We start from the raw sequence: 21,358 nt of genomic DNA on the forward strand, positions 1-21,358 counted from the left end.
CGATCACAAATCATAGGATCACATCAGATGTTGAGATTTTAGAGATGGTTCTCATAATGTAGTATTTAGCTCCCATCCATTTGATTGGTGACTGTTTTGATACCATTTGTTGAGACATGTACCCAGCCTGCGAGGTATTTTCTGTTTTGACATAAAGATCTCACAGTTTTATCCCACAAAAGGTACCTCATAAGTTTATGTTTAGATTTTTACATATATATCATACCATATCCACACATTCTTCTAACGTGGGATTGTTATACTATATCGACACATTTTTCTAATGTGAGATTGTGAGATACTTTTTATCGGACAAAACCGTGAGACCTTTAGATTAAAACGGATAATACCTCATAGATTGGGTGTAGGTTTTTACAAATGATATTAGAGCAGTCACCAATGACTGGGAGCTAAGTACTGCATCGTGAAAATCACCTTTAGAATCTTGCAGGAGTTAAATGCTACACGATGAGAGTCATCTTTAAAATCTCAACGTCTGGTATGATCTTGTAATTAGTGTGTACATTTGTGTTAGCCTTTGTATTGGGTTTATTCAATATTTGATATAATTCGATGGATCTGTTTGTTTTTTGTTGGGATTGATGGGACGTCAAGTTTTAACAAGAGAAGTTTGTGATATTCCAATCTCACATCAAGATAATTTGATATTCTGTTATAATAGAAATGTAAAAATTTAAATTCAAACTTATAAAATATCTTTTGTGAGATAAAATTATGAGATTTTTAAATCAAAATAGATAATACTTTTATAAGTTGAGTGTAAGTTTTCGCATGATTATTATCATACTCATTCCTACATGACCATGTAGTCCAAGCAATAGTTGCCACATTTTCCATGAGGTCCTTTTGAAAGCTTTTTTTTCAATCTGCAACCATTCCCATGCTTTCAAGTTTTGCTGTTCCATATCATTTCCTGCAGAACCGGCTTCATTGCATATCTCCTTTGCCTTTATGCATTCTACTACTGCATATGCTCCCGTCTCTTCACATACCCCACACTTCTGCCACGTAGCATGTAAAATAATTTGCCTCTTTTGCATATTCTTATAAACTGGCAGTATTTCGTGGCAGAGTCTTTATCCAAATATCCACAGCTTATTTGGAATCTCCAACTTCCATATTTTTTGCCGTATCCCTCCTTCTATTCTCCCCCCACTCTCCCTGTTAACTTCATGGCTTTCATCCGCCCTTCGTTCTTTTAGCCTGATAGGGTGGTAACCACCTTTAATATTGTAGTGTCCATCTTTGCTAAAATGCCAGATGCGTACATCTTCTACGCTAACGTTAGCAATCTGTATCTCCAATATTTTGCTCACAGTGGCTTCTGGGAATAGCCCTTCCAATCTTTCCTTGTCCCTTCTACCACTCGTCCCACAAAACCGCTCACACATTTTAATAACTCCAGAATAGTTATCCTCTAGTGATTTTGGGATAAACGCACCCTCCACTGGTACCCATGGGTCTTCAAAGACATTGATATGCTCCCCATTCCCGACACGCCACCTTAGCCCCATATTCAGCACCTCTCTGGCTTTACACAAATTCTTCCATGTTTAAGAAGGATGATACCCTATCACCTCTTCAAGAAAATTCTTATTTGGGAAATATTTAGCTTTCATTACTCTATGCACCAATCAAGATGAGTCTTGCATAAGTCTCCACCCCTGTTTAGCCATAAGTGCCAAGTTGAACCATTCTATATTTCGAAAATCGAGGCCACCCTCCTTTTTTGTACGGCATAGCCTATTCCATGCCATTCAGTGGACTCCATCTCTGTCCTTATTGCTTCTTCACCAGTGCTTGCTCATAAGCATATTTATTTCATGGCATAGACTTATAGGGAACAGGAAATAAGATATGGCACAAGAGGATATCGATTGCAAAACTACATTTATGAAAATCTCCTTTCCCCCGGCCCAGATGCACCTATGGCTCCAATTTTCAATTTTTTTCCCCGTATTGTCCAGCACCAATCTAAAAGCTCGCTTTCTACTGTGTCCAACGAACATTGGTAGTCTTAGGTACTTTTCTGGGCTTTTAGTGGCCTGGATATTAAACAACTGTTTTATGCTCTCATGCACATCATCTCTAGTATTTTTGCTGAAGAAAAGTCCACATTTCTCAGAGTTAATTTTCTGTCCAGAACCATCCTCATATACCTTCAGCAATCCTCTTACTCTCTCACATTCAGTAAGATTTGCCTTGATAAACAACAGATTGTCATCTGCAAAAAACAGGTGGGTTATCCTTGGGCCATTAACACTGGCTCGAACGCCGTTTAATAAACCATATCCCTGGTGCTTCACAAGCAAAGCCGATAATCCTTCTGAGCATAGCAAAAACAAGTAAGGAGATATGGGATCACCTTGTCTCAGTCCCCTTTTAGGAATAATGGTTTCAGTTACAACCTCATTAATGACCACCTTGTAGGATATCGTTTCCACGCAGCGCATCACTTTCAAATCCATTTCTCACAAAAAGCCAGCCTCTGCATGATAGCTTTGATGAAGCCCATTCTACCTGGTCATACGCCTTGCTTATATTCAACTTAATAGCTTCCCAACCTGTCTTGCCTTTATCTTTGAGTCTGAGAGATTACAACAGTTTATAAGCAATGAGAACACTATCCGTAATTTGTCTTCCTGGAACAAAGGCGCTTTGGTCTTCGCTTATACAAATGGGTAGTACCTTCTTCAATCTATTGGCTAAAGCTATGGCTAGGATTTTGTAAAGGACATTACACAGGCATATCGGTCTGAATTATGTCATTTTTTTCGGGTTCTTAGCCTTAGGGACAAGGACAATTTAAGACTTTTCTAATGATACGTGTGGTACTTCATTTGGTTGAGTAATTTTAAAGAATTTAATATTTAAAATTTTTGATTTTTGAGTTTTTAATAGTTACAAATATCCAACTATATACCTTCAGAACTTCCTACTCCAGTAGCCAATTTAGTCGATAATTAAGTGTTTTTGATAGTCCAAAATGTGAACTTTTTAATGGTATAATTGGTTTGTTCAAATGATATTTAAGTTAAGAGAATCAAAATCCTAAAACAAACTTCATGAATCTAAAATTCAAAAAATTTGGGCTATTTGTGTCAAGTTTTGACTTTCGGTACTTAAGCTTATGAAAATTATTTTTACTGAAATAAAATTTTAAGTTGTAGTATTACATTTCTACTTTAATTTTGTGCCTCATTTGTCACTAGGAACCAAAGGATATTATAGATTTTGTGTTCAAAGTAAAACAAATGATCACATAATGTAAAAATTTCAAAATTTAAGAATTCTTTTTTAATTTTTTCAAAAATTATTTCCAGCCAATATTTAATTTATTTAGTTATAAATTATATGAATTTTAGTTATATTATTTTTAATGAATTTTCACTTATTTTAATATTTTTTTATTATGTTAATTTCATATTATTAGTATTATTAAAGGAATATTAATTAGATTCTAATTTACAAAATTGATTATTAATAAATGTTAAAAATTAAATATTTGTAAAAAAAATTGTAATAATATTTTTTTATGTTTTAATACTTAATTTTACATTTATACTCAATTTTTGGTATTTTGCTAGATTAAAAAAATATTTTATATATTGAAAGAATATACTTCCAAATAATTTTGAATTGTTGAAAAATTTGCCATATAACCCAATTTTCTTAGAATAACCCATGAAAGGTTTGTCTTGTTAAATTTATGTTTTTGGGGTAAATTTTGATTTTTAAATATTTCTTAAATTATTAAAATATTAAGAGAATTGAGTGATTTACTACTTAAGTTTCAATTTAGCGCATTAGATAAGTAACTTAATATCCCTTTGGTTTTTATATCTCTAAAAATCAATCTCAATATGTTAAAGAATTGATATATATATATATATAATATTATTTTGTCAATTTGTTTTGTAAATAGGGTTGAGCATTCAAAATGTATATATATGATTTTTTTGCTACAATAAGTTTGGATATGATTTTGTTATTTCATTGATCTCTAAATATGATGTCATAATAATATATTGGTATATCTGTTGATTTTTGAATATAAAATTTTGCTTTGAAATGACATACAAAATTTATTATGTATCAAATATGTTTTGAGAAAGCATATGAATATTGATTTTGTTTATATTGGGTAATCGAAAAATATATTTTGGTTTTTGATCTCTTCATATGACAATGTTCTAACCCTGCCAATGGGGGTTAATTATTGGCCATGTCGATATGTACTTTTATAATATAAATACTGGTTAAGAATAGTGACTTTTGTTTATCGTACCATCAATGCTTTTGTTCCATTACACTAAAAAGGTTAGTTTTGTCCTATTGCACTAAAGGGGTTACTTCTGTCCCATTTTATTGGTTATTGTGATACTAGTTTTGTCCTATTGCACAAACGAGGTTAATTATAATTGTCAGTACAATGATCTAGTTATTTCTGATATACTTCTGTCTCATTGCACTATATGGGTAATTCTGATTCTGACTTATTATTATTGATTTTTTAATGTTTTGATACTTAATTTTACATTTATACTCAAATTTTGATATTTTGCTATATTAAAAAGAATGTATTTTATATGCTAAAAGAAAATACTTTCAAATAACTTTGAATTATCGAAAAGGTTGTCACACAACTTAATTTTCTTAAGATGACCCATGGAGGGTTTGCCTTGTTAAATTTATGTTGTCGGGGTAAATCTTGATTTTTAAATATTTCTTGAATTATTAGAATATTAAAAGAATTGAGTGATTTGTTGATTAAGTTTTGATTTAGCACATTAGGTAAGTGACTTGATATCCTTTCCATTTTTATGTCCTTAAAAATCAGTCTCAGTATATTAAGAACTGATATATATAAAATATATTTTTTGTCCATTTGTTTTGTAAATCAGGTCGAGCATGCAAAATGTGTATATATGATTTTTTTTTGTTATAAGTTTGGATATGATTTTGTTATTTCTTTGATCTCTGAATATGATTTCATAATAATAAATTGGTATATCTATCGATTTTTGAATATGAAATTTTGCTTTGGAATGACATATGAAATTTGTTATGTATGAAATATGTTTTGAGAAAGCATATAAATATTGATTTTGTCTATGTTGGATAATTGAAAAATATATTTTGCTTTTTGATCTCTTAGTATGACTATGTTCTAACCCTACCAATGGCAGTTGATTATTGATCATGTTGACATGTATTTTATGATATCGATACTAGTTGAGAATAGTTATTTTTGTTTACCATACCATTGATGCTTTTGTTCCATTATACTAAAGGGGTTACTTCTGTCCTATTGCACTAAAAGGATTATTATGATACTTGTTTTGTCCCATTGCACCGACAAGTTAATTATGATTGTTTGTGTAATGATTTAGTTGCTTCTAATATGCTTTTGTCCCATTGTACTATAGGAGTAATTTTAATTTTGACCTATGTTACAGGAGTTAAGTGTGGTCGTAGTATGTTATAGGAGACTAATAAATTTTATAATTTTGTAATATTTTAGCTTTATAATATGAGAATCTAATTTTGAGAATATGATTTGTAGAAATGTGTTGGAATACAAAATTATCCAAAATATTCTTGAATCATTTAGTTATTGTTTTAGCTTAAATATTTTATGGCATACTTAATTCAACTAAAAGGATGTTGGTTACTTATTGAATTGTTGTATTCATTCTTTTAATTTTCTTTATTTTTTCAGGTTTCAATGTTTGTATCTTGGGAGGCTTAATATTGACAACTACTTGGATTAGCAATATTAGTATCTGTTTTTAGTTTAGTATAGCTTTTGAGTGAGTATTTTATTATTGATTCTAAAAGATTTGTTAGTAAGAATTTTAGTATATTTGATCAACTTATGAAGGGTATAATTTTGTAGACTTGAGATTCTATGAAATATTATTTTAAAGATTATTGGAGATTTTAATTTAGTTAGATATCTGTTACCTTACATAATTATGAAATTCGTCTCATGAGTATGCGATATTGTTGCATCCTAAATTTTAGTGTTTGGGCATGACATCTATCTCTACAACCATAATTGATGAGTCCAGTCCTTTTCGCGCATTGATTATGTATTGGGTCAAAATGGGAGAAAATTAAACGATGACCATAAACTATCAAGTTCTAGTCTTTGGCGCAGGCTTCACTTCGATGGAAGTCTTTGGCGCAGGCTTCACTTCCATGGAAGTCTTTGGCGTAGGCTTCACTCCCACGGAAGTCTTTGCGTTACAATTCACTGCTTATATATGAATATAAAATTAGCCGATAGAGAAATGGTTGCTGCCTGGACCTATTACCTAATAAATTAACACTGAAAAATTGGTAGAGAGACGACGAAGACGACGAGGAGCATATATTTTACATATATATGGGTAGAGCATTAGTAATGGTGGTGCTTCATAATCTATTGCTGCTCTTTATTTTCGCCATTATTTCTTTTGGGGATCTAATACTTGCCGCTGGGGGAATCAACAATGAGGATGCTGACAGAAGAAATCTGGCCACTGAAAATCCAGGTAAATCATATATAAGTTTTCTTGAGCTTTTTTTTTTTTTTAATTTTAAATTAATACTATGTTGAAGGAAAGATGTCTGCCTGTAGTATAGCTTTCTAGATTTCAAACCAGATGATGCCTCATTATCTATGTTGTTTTTTTTTCTTGCACTTTATTACTGACTTATAAATTATCAATAATTATTTAGAAAAAGCAATGGTTACCCTCCAATTTAAAGCTGTTTTTGAGAGAAATAGTTACCAAATATTTCAATATGGAGAAAAGAATTATTGTTTTTTTAATGTAAATATTAAGGACTCATTTATTTAAACATCAAACCATGTTCTCTACTAATTTGAGATGAAAAAAAATTCTATCATGTTATTTTGGGAAGACAAACTCAGTAAAAAATTAATAATTTTGAGGTAATTTCCTGTGCTTTTAAATAAATGAATACAACTTCAAATCGATTCTAAAAAAGTAAGTAATTCATATTAAGGTTTTGTTTGATTAGTGTTTTTCTATTTATTTTTTTAATTACTTTTTTTGAGATATACTTTTAAATTACTCTTGAAGGAAGAGCAACGAAAAAACAATTTTGGATACAAAAGAAAATAATATTTTTGAAAGATTACATGTGAAATAGGCAACAATATTTGAACTAACTAAAATTATAATTGGTGTTATATTTTAATCATTAACTTGTCCTGCTCAAATTAATTATGATTTTGGTTTAACAACTTAACGTTCGAATAAATATACTTTCCATATGCATCCAAAAAAATTATGATTGGCTTTTGCTTTATAACTATTTTGAAAAAAGAAAACAAAAACCTAAGTAGGAAAAGGTATCAATTTCAAATTGAGCTTGATTGTTGAGAGCTACGCTTAGTATTCACTTTAATACAAAAGTTTTTTAATTTTATCTCATAAAAAACATTTCATCAATATGAATTTAAATTTATCATAATAAATCTTCAAATTATTTTAATGTGAGATTGGGTGTCACTATCACAAAAAAGATACTATTAATTTCCATGATGGAAAAACATTCTTTTATAATTTGTGGATAATTAATTAATTAATTAATTTAATGTTTATCTTAATAAGGTTTCATAAGTATCGATTGTGGAGTGGACGAAGACTACCTTTACGACGAAACTGGCATATACTATAAGTCCGACAGAGATTTCATCAACACAGGTGAAAACCATGACGTGTTGCCCAAATATGGCAGTCGTGAAGTGTGGAGGGAGTATAGTACCCTGAGAAGTTTCCCGGAAGGAAAAAGGAACTGTTACACTTTGAAACCAGAACAAGGCAAAAACAACTACTACAGAATTCGAGCTTCCTTCCTATATGGAAATTATGATGGCAAGGATAAAATACCCGAGTTTGACCTGTATGTCGGGGTTAATTATTGGGACACGGTGAAACTGTCATCCGTGTCGCAGAAGCTCTTCTACGAAATCAGTTACTTTTTCTCAGCTGATACTGAATACTTATGTCTTATGAACACTGGCTCTGGAATTCCTTCATTTCGGCATTGGAATTACGTCCTTCAAATTACCTTTTCTACAACACAACCAGCCAAGTAGCACTACACCGGATCGGGATTTATGACCTGGGCAATAATGGCACTTTCAGTTAGAACAACTTCTTGTTATGTTATTGTTGAATTAGTGTGCTTTTAATTATGCCTCTGACTTGATACCATTAAAAATAGTGGTATATAGTTAATTCGCGGATATTTCATTCTTTATACATTTGAGTAAAAAATTCAATTCCGATCACCTAACTGAATTCAACATTTTATCGAGTACAGATCATACGATGTTGGCATTTCATTTATATTTTGCATTCTAAATAATAGTACTGTCAAATTCATGATAGGTTTCATATATGGTCATCTTTATGTTCATCATCCATGCTTTATTATTTGTATTTTATTTAAGAGTTCAATTAACCAATGTCTATAAACACTTTTTTCCAATTAATGTCACTATCATGGAATGTCTTCATATTCCTCTTTGCTACAAATTTCTCTCGCCAAAATATAGGTACAAGGATGATGATTATGACCGCATCTGGCTTCCTATGGATGTTCCGCGGTCTGCTGCAATTGATACCCCATTGAATATTGACACTCAAGGCAGTAATGGTGTACCTGTTGAGGTGTTGAGAACTGCTATCCAGCCAGCTAATAACTCTACTTCCCTGAATTACAGTTACAGATCAGATTTGTCCACTAGTCAATATCTTGTGATATTTCACTTCGCTGAGATTGCAGAGGTTGCGCAAAATCGACTTAGAGAATTCAGCATTTCTTTGAATGGCTTCAAGAGTAGATCGATTAGACTTCAATACTTGAAGGCATTGTCGTTAAGCTCTCAGAACTTAACAAATATTCAAGGAGATATTAGCGTTACTCTTGATGCGACACCGGAGGCCGACCTTCCCCCTATCCTCAATGCCATCGAGATTTATAAATTTTTTTACTTATCGTTTTCAGCAACCAATCAATCGGACGGTACCTATTCATTTTTTGCTTCTTTTTCACTTGATTCCTAAAGAATTATTCAAATATTGGCTAACACACTACATATGGAAACCCATAAAGCTCAGTCGTGTGCTTAATTAGGACATAGAATGATCAAAGTATGCAGTTGCAGCCACCACATGAATCATGAGATGGTGGAAAAATAAACTCTTTTTTTTTTCCTTATATATATCAACAACAGATAGCAGTTAGCTGTTAGTGTGAAAGGTGAATATAATACTTTACTGAAGTCTAACTTCATTGAAAAACAGAAAGCTACATAGTTTGAGGTTGGGTAATTAAGGACCCAGTTTGAGCATTTGGAGTAATAGTCACATCTTAATCATTTAATTTATGAGCCTTTACTGTCTGAATAGGATTGAGTTAATGATTTTTGTGTGGCATGACCTAGATTTGTGAGTGTTTAGTTTTTGTAAACCCCAGCAGTCGCACCGGAAAAATTGTCATATCATTGCTTAGACGGTAGTAGTGCAGTTTTACCAGAAAATTGCATAAGGCGATATGGGAATCGGTGGTTAGACTTGTATTGAAATGCCATTAGCAAAAAGTCAGTTTCAGTGCCAAAAGTGTAAATGTGTGATTAACTATTTATTAATTTCTATCAGAAAAAGAAGTCTAAATTTGGAATTGTTGGTTCTGTGTTATTTTAATATGGTTGTCACTTTTTTAGCTTAGTTCCATTCTTTACCCTTTGCTTTTTGAAATTGTCTGTTTAGTTGACGCTATCATGGCCATCAAGCAAACATACAACATAAACAAAGATGACTGGCAAGGAGATCCATGCCTCCCCAGAGACTTTAGATGGAGTGGTTTAGGCTGCAGTTTCAACAATACTCCAAGGATCATCTCATTGTGAGTGCAGCTGGTTCAAAGTCATGCAAAAATGTGTTGGGACATCCATTGCAACTAATTTTTTCGAATAAAAATTTTTAATATAGGAGTCACAACGTACAATATTCAGGGAACTACTAAAATGAGAAAGTGAAGATTTGATCACATTTCATTTGATTTTGATGCCTGATGCATTGAGTTGTGCAATGCCATGTACCAAACATGTATCAAGTTTTTACGTGAGAAATGCAGTATAAAATGAATTTATGATCAGTGTAATATCTTTCTTGCTAAACTCCTTGCAGGAATCTGAGTGCAAGTAAATTAAAGGGAGAGATATCTTCGTCATTTTCTGATCTGCAAGCAATGGAGTCGCTGTGAGTAGTAAACTTCTAGCCTTTAAATTTACCGTAGAGAACAGTGACTCCTATAGAAAAGCTTTCACAACAGCACCTTTTCAGCAGTATATCCGCATGATCTCTCAACCATTAGCTCTTTGTAGCTGCTACACACTAGTCACTAGTCTGCAAATTCTAATTTCAGAGTATTTGTAACCCTTTCAATAACAAAGAGGAGGACTGGTTTCTTTTAAGAAATATATGGATTTTCTCTCAATAGGTTTACTCAATTTACCTTTTGTTTGCAGTGACTTATCAAACAATGAATTGTCTGGGCAAGTGCTGGATGTTTTATCTCAGCTGCCAAATTTGAAAGTCCTGTAAGTATGAACTTATTCATACTAATTTCAAATTCTAGCTTTTCTGCTATGATCTAAAAGTTCACGCCTTTTTTTTCTTATGCACATGCAAATGCTAGGACTACCCTGCTATGAGAACAAGAGATTTATTATCTATCACTTTCTATGTAGAAATTTATCTGGAAACAACCTCACAGGTTCAATTCCCCAATCTCTCAAGGACAAGTTTGATACTGGATCACTGGTTCTGAGGTTTGTCATCTTTTGTATAAACTAATTTTGATCACATATGCAATAAGTGGTCACACTTCAATTGATGCATTTTGCCATTTTTCTTTTCTGTTTAACGCCAGTTTGACTGGAAATCCAGATTTATGCCTAATGGATCCATGTCGTCGTGGAGAAAAGAACTTTGCTGTTTCAGTTGTTACACCAATCGTAGCATCTGTTTTGATCCTCATCTTATTGGGCATTCTAATTGTATTTTGCATAATTAGAAGGAGAAGACAACGAGGTATTTCTTTCTTTCATGTATAATAGTTCTAGGCTTTCAATTTTATTGGTGTCAATTGTCAAAATACACATACCGCAACAGTGATACGACCGTCTGAAAATGTTCTTCGAATACAACAATAAGTTACCTCTTGAAACTACAGTAATTTCGTTGTTTTTGTAGAGCCTGTGATCAAGTCAACGAAGAATGGGTCATTTAAATCAAAGAACCGAACCTTTACTTACTCTCAGATCGTTAGAATTACTGGTAACTTCACAACCGTTGTTGGAGAGGGAGGATTTGGAAAAGTTTATCTTGGTACTCTGAATGATAACACTCCAGTTGCTGTCAAATTACTCTCGCCATCATCAAGCCAAGGATATAAGTAATTTCAAGCAGAGGTCAGAGAATCCCAGCCAAAGCTTTATCCTATGTTGAAATTAGCATTATATATGATATATAATTGCGACAATAAATTCATTCGGATATGATGAAGCACCATTTTAAAGTATTGCAGGCACAACTTTTGATGATCGTTCATCATAGAAATCTTGTATCTCTTATTGGTTACTGTGATGAGAGTGGCAACGTGGCGCTGATTTACGAGTACATAGCAAATGGAAACTTAAGACAGCACTTATCTGGCATGTTTAAAATTTGTTCGTTTTAGATTAACTCTTGTATTTAATCTGTTACTTGTTTTCCTTTGATAAACCCAACTTAATAAATAATTTTAATATGTTTTGCTTGCAGAGACAAACAAAAATGTTTTACAATGGAAAGAAAGACTTCAAATTGCGATAGATGCTGCACATGGTCGAAAACCCTTGACAATGGCTTTTCTTTCATGTCTTTGATTTGTAAGTTCCTTTAAAACCAATTTTAACTGACGACTTACTAGAGTTGCAGGATTGGAGTATCTGCATAATGCTTGCAAGCCATCCATAGTCCATAGAGATTTGAAATCTGCCAACATCTTACTGACTGAAAGCTTGCAAGCAAAGATAGCTGATTTTGGGCTGTCTAAAATATTTGTGACAGAAGATGCGACTCACATATCAACTTGCCCAGCTGGCACACCCGGATATGTTGATCCTGAGTAATTGTCTAAAACTTGATGAACTTTGTCTGAACTTGTTTAGGACTTTAATTATTGCTGATCTGCTGTCTAAAACTTGGTAAGAGTTCTCACAGATTTATAATGAGTGACAGAATTGCTATCTAAGCCTGGTAACATTACCAGTTGGCTATATGTTAGCCTCATTGGCTGCATCATCTGATTCCATTCTCTACAGTTTCTGGAACTAGGCTCATATAAATAATCCCTAATAATTTAATTTCCCAGCATCATTGGATGAACAAAACGATATTGATGGAATTGACAAAAGTAAAATTAAAAGGCTTCATTCATGTAATATTTGACAAAAACCATTTGTGTTTGCCATGTAGATTTCAAGTTTCTGGAAACCTAAACAAGAAAAGCGATGTTTATAGCTTTGGGATTATCCTATTTGAGCTAATCACAGGCCAGCCTGCAATAATTAGAAGCCCTGAGGGCAGCATTCACATACTTCAATGGCTTAGTCCAATAGTCCACGGGGGAGACATTCGAAGCATTATTGATCCTAGGTTGCAAGGTGAATTCGATGTCAATGCTGCCTGGAAAGTGGTGGAGATAGCCGTGTCATGTGCACAACCAACTTCAATGCAAAGGCCTGACATGGGTCTTGTATTAACGGAACTGAAGGAATGCATGGCTATAGAGATGGCTCTTGGGAGAACTCAGAGAATGCAGAGCAACATGGCAGCATTAGGCAACTCACCTGAAATGTCCCTTTTGAACGTAGACACAGACATGGTTCCAATCTCCAGGTAATTACCAAATATATCTCCCATCATTCGCTGCCAAATTGTGGTGAGATAGCAGGTTTCCGGTTACTTGAAGACATACGAATAAAGTTTATTACAAACAGTATAGAAATTGGTATAATCCCTTTCTAACTTCGTCATTTTGTCTTGTTTCCATAACCAGTGTGTTTTGTATACTTAAAACATTTGTTATTGTTGAGTGCCATGGGATGGAAAATGGACATCAAAATTCCCGTTCATCTCTCTATTTGTTCCTAGTGATGATTTCTTTTTTATTAATATGCCCTTAAATCTAGATGTTCTATATGATCTTGCTACTCTAAAGTTAACCAATCATCTAGGGTTATGTTTGATACATAAGATTATAATATGATAGAATTAGATGATATTATCTGTAAGATTAGATTAAATGATGTCATCTTATGTTGTGTTTGATGTGTATAAGAGTTAAGATAAAATAATTTATTTATTGATCAAAATTATCTTTTTTTAAAGTTTATACAATTAGATTTTAATTTAATTTTTAAGGCTATAATAAAACATGTAAGTTTAATCTCATAAATTAAAAATAATCATCTTTACTTTGAAATGATTGAATTATTCTATACCAAGTGGATGATAATCCTCCTTATAATTTTATCCATTTCAATTAGATATAAACTAAACGTAATAGAGAATAATTATCATACCATCTTATCCATCATCTTATGCACTAAACATGACCTAAATGTGTTTTTTATTAAATAGTAAACTTCATTACTAAATCTCATAATTTATCCTGCTCAACTATAACAGTCAACATATATTGAAAGCCTTCTAACCAGACCACTCTTTCTCCGTTCACCAAAGCCATTTTTGCTAGACAATGGGCTGCTCTATTACCATCTCTCTTTTACACGCATAGAATCCCAAGTCTGGAAGCCATGCAGACATATCTTGATATCCTCTATCAGATTCCTTATATGGGACATATCCGTACTCACACTTTCAATCTGTTTTACTAGCCCCATTAAGTCCCCTTCAAATACAACTTGTGGGAACCTCAACTCTGCTGCAATCTTCAACGCTTCAAATGCTGCTAATGTTTCTATTGTTTTCGGCTCTATCACATTGGATACTTTCATGGTCATACAAGCCACATCTTCCGAAGTGTTTCTTGCCACCAGTACTCCCACTCTACCGATCTGTTTTTTTATGTCCAAAACCCCCCATCGAAATTTATCTTGATTTTTCCTTCTACTGATGCCTCCCACTTGCCCACGCTCTTAGCAAATGGATCCACATGTCTCCTCTTAGCTTTCTGGTATTCCTCCCAGTATTAGATTGCAAATCTCGTTGTATGGGTGGGATTATGTTGGACCTGGTTTGAGAAACCCATTCTTACGTCAGGATAGTTGAGGTTCTATTATGATATATATATATATATATATGTATATAGAAATTTAAACCTAAACTTGTTAAACATCTTTTGTGGGATAAAATTGTGTGACCTAGATAATATCTTATAATTTGGGTGCGGGTCTCCACAAATGGTATTAGAACAATCACTAGTCGAACGGGAGCTAAGTGCTACACTGTTAAAGCCACTTCTAGAATCTTAAGAGAGCTACGTGTTATACAATGGGGGCCACTTTTAAAATTTTAACATCTGGTGTAATCTCGTGATTTATGTGTGCTTTGTGCGGTTGCTCAACATTTAGTGTGATTCAGTGGATCTGTGTGCTTTTTGTCCCCGTCAAGCTTTAACTAGGCGAGTTTGTGATATTCCAATTTCACAATGAGATATTCTGAGGATCAAATATGGTATATAAGTAGAAGTTTGAACCCAAACTTATAAGATACCTTTTGTAGGATAAAATCGTGGACCCATAACCCATAGGTCCTAGGGTTGAAACCTAGTTTCGATACCTAAGTATTATCGTTAAACACACAAAGCACAAATCCCACAAAACATTTGGCAAACCCCACACAAAGCACATCGATTATAAGATTATATTAGATGTTGGGATTCTAGAGATGGTTTTCATGGGTAGTATTTAGTTCTTGCAGGATTTTAGAGTTGGCTCATATGGTGTAACATGTAGCTCCCGTCCATCTGACTGGTGATTATTCTGATACCATTTATTGAGACATGCACCTAATCTGTTAGGTATTATCCGTTTTTACTCAAAGATCTCATAGTTTTATCCCACAAAAAGTACCTCATAAATTTATGTTTAGCTCTCGACATATATATCATATCATATTTACACATTATTCTAATGTGGGATTGTCATACCATATCCATACATTTTTTTAATGTAAGATTGTGAGAGATTTTTGTGAGACAAAACTGTGAGACTTTTAGGTTAAAACAAATAATACCTTGCAAATTGGACATGGGTCTCTACAAATGATATCAAAGCGGTCACCAATTAGATGTGAGTTAAGCGTTACATTGTGAAAATCACCTTTGAAATCTTGTAAGAGCTAAATACTATACGATAAGAGCTATCTCTAGAATCTCAATATTTGGTATGATTTTATAATTTGTGTGTGCATTTGTATTAGGCTTGCCTATCGTTTGGTGTGAGCCTTTGTGTTGGGTTTACCCAATATTTGGTATGATTTAGTGGATTTGTGTATTTTATGTTAAGATTGATGAGATCGCCAAATTTTAATATGAGAAGTTTGTGATTCCCCAAGTTTATATCAGGATAATTTAATATTCTGCTATGATATATGTAAAAATTTAAATTTAAATTTGTGAGATTTTTTTTGTAAGATAAAATTATAAAAATTTTAAATCAAAATAAAAATATCTTACAAATTAAGTATAGATCTTTACATTATTATTAACGTACTCGTTTCTACTTGATCATATAACCCAAGCAATAGTTACCACATTTTCTAAGAGGTCCTTTTGAAAGCTTTTTATAAAATTCTGCAATGCTTTCAAGTCTTCCTGTTCCATATCATTTCCTACAAAACCAGCTTCCTTCCATACCTCCTTTGCGTTTATGCATTCTACTATTGCATGTGCCCCTGTCTTGTCACAGACCCCACACTTCTGGCACGTAGCATGTGTAATAATTTGCCTCTTTTGTGTATTCTTATAAACTGGCAGTATTTCGCGTGCCAGAGTCTTTATCCAAATATCCACAGTTTATTTGGAATCTCCAACTTCCATATTTTTTGCCATATCCCTCCGATTCTCCCCCCATTCTCCCTTTTAACTTCATGGCTTTCATCTGCCCTTCGTTCTTTTAGCCTGATAAGGTGGTAAACAAATTTAATATTGTAGTGTCCATCTTTGCTAAAATGCCATATGCGTACATCTTCTACGCTAACGCTAGCAATCTGTATCTCCAATATTTTCCTCGCAGTGGTTTCTGGGAATAGCCCTTCCAATCTTTCCTTGTCCCATCTAGGACTCATCCCACAAAACAGCTCACACATTTTAATAACTCCAGAATAGTTATCATCTATGATTTGGGGATAAACGCACCCTCCACTGGTACCCATGGGTCTTCAAAGACATTGATAAGCTCCCCATTCCCCACACGCCACCTTAGCCCCATATTCAGCACCTCTCTGGCTTTATACAAATTCTTCGATGTTTAAGAAGGATGATACCCGATCACCTCTTCAAGAAAATTCTTATTTGGGAAATATTTAGCTTTCATTGCTCTATGCACCAATGAAGATGAGTCTTGCATAAGTCTCCACCCCCGTTTAGCCATAAGTGCCAAGTCGAACCATTCTAGATTACGAAAATCGAGGCCACCCTCCTTTTTTGTACGGCATAGCCTATTCCATGCTATTCAGTGGACTCCTTCGCTGTCCTTATTGCTTCTTCACCGGTGCTTGCTCATAAGCATATTTATTTCATGGCATAGACTTATAGGGAACAGGAAATAAGACATGGCATAAGAGGATATCGATTGCAAAACTACATTTATGAAAATCTCCTTTCCCCCATCCGAGATGCACCTATGGCTTCAATATTCAATTTTCAATTTTTTTTTCTCGTATTGTCCAGCACCAATCTAAAAGCTGGCTTTCTACTGCGTCCAACGAACATTGGTAGTCTTAGGTACTTTTCTGGGCTTTTAGTGACCTGGATATTAAACAACTGTTTTATGCTCTCATGCACTTCATCTCTAGTAATTTTGCCGAAGAAAAGTCCATATTCCTCATAGTTAATTTTCTGTCCAGAACCATCCTCATGCACCTTCAGCGGTCCTCTCACTCTCCCACCTTCAGTAAGATTTGCCTTGATAAACAACAGATTGTCATCTGCAAAAAACAGGTGGGTTATCCTGGGGCCATTAACACTGGCTCGAACGCCTTTTAATAAACCATATCCCTGGTGCTTCAAAAGCAAAGCCGATTATCCTTCTGAGCATAGCAAGAACAAGTAAGGAGATATGGGATCACCTTGTGTCAGTCCCCTTTTAGGAATATTGGTGTCAGTTACAACCCCATTAACGACGACCTTGTAGGATATCGTTTCCAGGCATCACTTTTCAAATCCATTTCTCACAAAAGGCCAGCCTCTGCAAGATAGCTTTGATGAAGCCCATTCTACCTCGTCATACGCCTTGCTTATATCCAACTTAATAGCTTCCCAACCTGTCTTGCCTTTATCTTTGAGTCTGAGAGATTACAACAGTTTATAAGCAATAAGAACTCTATCCGTAATTTGTCTTCCTGGAACAAAGGCGCTTTGGTTTTGGCTTATACACATGGGTAGTACCTTCTTCAATCCATTGGCTAAAGCTATGGCTAGGATTTTGTAAAGGACATTACACAGGCATATCGGTCTGAATTATGTCATTTTTTCCGTGTTCTTAGTCTTAGGGACAAGGACAATGTTTGTATTATTCACCTCCCTAATACTATTCCTTACATTTAGCACCGATAAGCAAAATTCAGTTACCTTTGATCCTACCAAATGCCAGAATGTGTGGTAGAAACTAGCTGGTTTTCCATTCGAGCCAGGGGCCTTGTTAGGGTGGATCTGGTGGACTGCCTCCATGATCTCTTCTAAGGTGAAAAAGGTTGAAAGTTGATTGTTCATTTCCAAGGTCACCTTTGATGGGATTGCTTCCAATATTTCTTCTACACTTGTAGTCCCACTCGATTTAAACAATCTAGAAAAATATTCAACAGCTTGTGCCGTAATGTCATGCCCTGAGACCAAGACGCAACATGACTATATTACCTTGAAGTAAATCCTAAAGTAATATGAAGCCTTTTTTCTTAATCATTCTAAAATTTTTCAATAAACTGATATAGTCTGTCAAATAAAATTCATATATTTAATTCAACTGATGAAACATTTTTATATATCCAAATACAAACCATATAAAATACAAAACTGTCTCTTAAAATCTCAAAGGTCAACATATTCTCTAACAATTAAGTAATCTTTCCCATTTCATTGTCTAGCTTTTCACAAGACTAACCAAACTTATCACTTAGTCATCTGTAAAAAAAAAAGTAAAAGAGAAATGAACAAACCACAACTCAGTAAATATAGGCTCACACACCTTATCGGATCATACATCATTTTCATACATATCATATAGATCATTCAAAACATTTGTCAAATCATAATGTCAAAACATTTCAAAGATCGTCTTTCTATCAAACATTTTGTAAATTTATAAATCAATATAAAAACATGTCAATTCATAAATCATTGCAAAATATGCTATTATTCAAATATTGTAATCAAACCAAATCATGGATCAATCATTAAAAATAATTGTAAATCATCTTTATATACAAATCATGGATCAATCTTTAAAATCATCATAAATCATCATTATCATTAGTTTATCATTAGTTACGATCACTGTTATAACTCGTGACATTGGTCGTATCGATAATTTTATCCTCATGATCATTGTTAATTATTATAATCCGTTAGCCGGAGCCATACACTAACTACTATAACTCGTTAGCCAGGGCTGTAGAACTAGTTCTGTTATCGATGATCTCACTTCCCAAGGATGTAAAAACGTAGCTATCGTAAAATCATTTCTTAAACATAAATCATTTTCTCATTTCATTTGTAAGGATGATCCATCATTTATATAGAGAAATGAAAAATAATCATATGCTTGATCCTATTTTCATAGATTGAAAATAATGAAATAAAACATTCATTCATTCATTTAGAAACATACATATATACATAGATTCGAAAACAAGTAAAGTGTATGAGATTCTACTTACCTTTTTCTGATTTCACCACCTAGTTTTTCTCCTCAAATAATTAATGGCCTATTCAAGATCATTTCAACACATCATAATTTAATCAACCCTTTTTGAGACCATTTATACAAAAATCAACTAAGTTACACAATGGTTAACTCAACTAATTAATATTGGCAGTCTGATCTCTTTTCATTAAAATAGTCATATCTCAATATATCCAAATTGGAATTAAGATCTCTTTAATGCATTAGAAACTAGACTTGATAAGCTTTCTAACCATATATGGACCACCTTGTAATTCCTTATAGATTAATTATAACAATTTTTGCAATCCACATTAGATGCTGCTGCCAGACAGCCTGTATACCTTCTAATAAAAATGATGTATTTATTCATAAGAAACTCCAAATTCAATTTCGCTTATTTCATTGGAAACTAGACTCAATAAGCTTTCCAAAAATATATGGCTTAACCTGTAAATCCTTGTATGAAAATTATGACAATTTTCGTAATTCAACTCTGATGCTACTGCCTTATAGTCTATATATCCTTAAGTAAAAATTAGACATCTCTCCATAGAAAACTTGGATTTGACTTCCATTTGTTTCATTAGAAAGTAGATTCAACAAGCTTTCCAATGATAAATAATAATCACAGCAATAATCTATCCATTAATACAAAATTCTATTTTAATTTATTATTGCAGATTACAACATCTCATCCAAAAACAGAATTTCTCCTTCAATCTTTAAAAAAACTCAAATCCTTACTTTTAGCTTGTAAACTCCATTCAATAATCATCAATAAATCTTAAAGACATGGAATAAACAAAGCTCAGTAATTTACTCAAGTAGATCATGAAGATTAATGAAAGATTTCATAGTTTTTCTTGGTTTTGCTCTCAAAACTTTAACTCCAAATAATAGCAATCAACTTGATATTTCTTCTTAAATAAAAAAAGGGCATACACTCACCTTTAGGAGATTAACTTGATTGTAGCCTCTGATTTTGAATCACCAACTTGATTTTTCATATTTTTTAACACTAATTAAAATGAGAATGAAGAACTCCCATTTCCTTTCTGGTTATTGATAGCTAGGTTTTCTTTCATTTAATAACTTAGTTTTTTTTCTTTTACTAATTAATCTCTTAATAAACTAATGGGCTTTGGTATTAGTCTAGCCCAATTATTATTTGGGTCGGGGTATCACATTCTCCCCTCCTTGTAAAAAGTTTCATCCTCGAAACTTGATTTACATCCATACCTTATTCCTTCATTTCTGAAATCACTTCTATTGCTGTATGATTGTTTCATTAAACTTTGACAAAAGTAATCATTTTGCCTCAAAACTTGTTCTCTCCAATCAACCATTCAAAAAAATATTTTCAATATGTTAAAGATTATACCATCTCTAATTATACATACTTATATCTAACCACATAGCTTCTTCTTTGATATTCTCTTAACATGGATTCATCATGTATACTAGACATAAGAGGTGATGGTATTCTTTATTTTGAACTTTTTTCACTTTACCAAAACTTCAAATGTCCTTACATAATACAAACTTAACCTTTTTTACTTTATAATCCTCGCAACGAGTATAAATGATTAACCACTTGAAGCTATAAATCATAACTCCAAATTCTGGTATAATTCTTTTGCTTACTTGAAATCATTGCTTAATCAACCAAAATTTATCAGCCATTTGTTCCATAAACTCAAGAAATAAAAGTTTTTCTTCTTTGTCCTTATGCCAATATGTCTAAGATTTAGATCTATTTTCATACAAAACCTCAAAATTAATCATTGAGTATTTGTCTTATGACTATTATTAAAAAAAAAATATTCTCTTCGAGTCATGACATAAGCACTTCTTAGAAGAATGTCAATCAACAGTAAAGCCTTAAAAAAAAATAAAGGGAACACAAAATATTCTTATCCAAAATCATTAGTCCTAATTTATTAAAGATTCATCATTTTCTCAACTAACAATAGCATAAAAATTTAGAACTTAAAACAAATCAAGCTTCCACTGCACACTATGATATTTCTTTCCAATAAAATTCTAACAAATTAACTTTCATAACATTGTTTCATAACAAGAAAAACATATGTCCACAAATTTTTATGTAATTCGCTTTATGCTGAGTATTCATAA

At 33.0% G+C, this 21,358-nt stretch overlaps 1 pseudogene across 1 annotated transcript; it reads left to right on the forward strand.

Annotated features, from left to right (window-relative positions):
• Positions 1-6,114: 6,114 nt before the first annotated feature.
• LOC111280981 (putative leucine-rich repeat receptor-like protein kinase At2g19210) lies at positions 6,115-13,475 on the forward strand (annotated as a pseudogene). The gene is made up of 13 exons (XR_016335041.1): positions 6,115-6,560; positions 7,650-8,185; positions 8,497-9,069; positions 9,816-9,951; positions 10,236-10,307; positions 10,577-10,648; positions 10,799-10,879; positions 10,981-11,141; positions 11,304-11,521; positions 11,638-11,764; positions 11,874-11,936; positions 12,030-12,219; positions 12,570-13,475. The product of XR_016335041.1 is annotated as a putative leucine-rich repeat receptor-like protein kinase At2g19210 (transcript).
• Positions 13,476-21,358: the final 7,883 nt, after the last annotated feature.

Source organism: Durio zibethinus, chromosome 28 (genome assembly GCF_047325235.1).
Source record: "Durio zibethinus cultivar Kanyao isolate XHJ-2024 chromosome 28, ASM4732523v1, whole genome shotgun sequence".
Lineage (NCBI taxonomy): Eukaryota > Viridiplantae > Streptophyta > Magnoliopsida > Malvales > Malvaceae > Durio > Durio zibethinus.